Source organism: Eutrema salsugineum, unplaced genomic scaffold (genome assembly GCF_000478725.1).
Source record: "Eutrema salsugineum unplaced genomic scaffold, Eutsalg1_0 scaffold_6, whole genome shotgun sequence".
Taxonomy (NCBI): Eukaryota; Viridiplantae; Streptophyta; class Magnoliopsida; order Brassicales; family Brassicaceae; genus Eutrema; species Eutrema salsugineum.
Window position 1 is genome coordinate 13,893,175 of NW_006256547.1, and position 1,030 is coordinate 13,894,204.

Consider the following 1,030-nt stretch of genomic DNA (forward strand, 5'->3'; position numbering starts at 1 on the left):
TAGAATTAGTTTTGATCATCAGACTAAGGATGGTGGAAAATTTTTCATTGAAATCTTCTTGCAACGTTTTTAGTTCAGATCTAATATCACTAATTTCTACAGACCTAGATTTTTCAAGCTCTAGCATTCTTTTGTTTAGATTTTCAGCTTCAGAAGAGGGAAAACTAGGATAGGGATTGGAATTAGCTTGAATAACCCAGATAGGTTTGGAAGATGGTTTCCCGCGGTCAGGTTGAGCACGACCGCGGTGAAATGAGTCTTGGCCGCGGTCAGAAACAGCACGACCGCAGTGAAAGCTTACTTGGCCGCGGTCCGCATGAATGGACCCGCAGTGATCAGAAACAAAGGAAAATCTTGAATTTGATAGACTTCTGCAGTGTTCATCATCTCTCGATCATAAGAATCCATTGGGTTGTCCCAACCATCAAAGTTACACGTATTGTGTGCCTTGTTTGGTTGTTTCAATCCAAGTTGACTCATTACATGATGGAGACACTTCATAACTTCCGAGATCTCTTCTTTCTTCTCAGGAAGTGCAGAATTGCCAAAGGTTGCTTGATTACGGATGTTATTTGCAAAATTGTTTATGAAAACACGAGCATCTTCTACAGATCTAGTTGAGAAGTCTCCATTACTTTCTGTGTCAAAAGAGTGTCGTAACTCTGGAGTAATACCTCGATAGAAGATACCCATCTGTTATTCGTCAGTATATCCGTGGTGTGGACAATCTCTTTGGTGTTCCCTAAATCTCTCCCAAGTATCTAAAAGATCTTCATCTTCTTTTTGTTTAAAAGTTCTTATCTTGTTCCTTAAGAGATTTGAACAATTTCTAGTGTAAAAACGATTTAAGAAAGCCTTTCTACACGCTGCCCACGTTTTTAGTGAAGCAAGTTCCAAAGATTTTAGCCATTTACTGGCATTGTCTCTCAAAGAGAATGGGAAAAGACTACACTTTGTGGTAATCCCTATTTGCTGTAATGGTTGCATATCATTCTTCGAACGTCTCGATATGGTCTATCGAGTGTTCAAA

At 39.3% G+C, this 1,030-nt stretch overlaps 1 non-coding gene across 1 annotated transcript; it reads left to right on the top strand.

Moving 5' to 3' along the window:
• The first annotated feature begins 709 nt into the window (after positions 1-709).
• LOC112083747 lies at positions 710-817 on the top strand. Its single transcript, XR_002897876.1, has one exon. It is a non-coding gene; the product is annotated as a small nucleolar RNA R71 (small nucleolar RNA).
• The last annotated feature ends 213 nt before the right edge of the window (positions 818-1,030 follow it).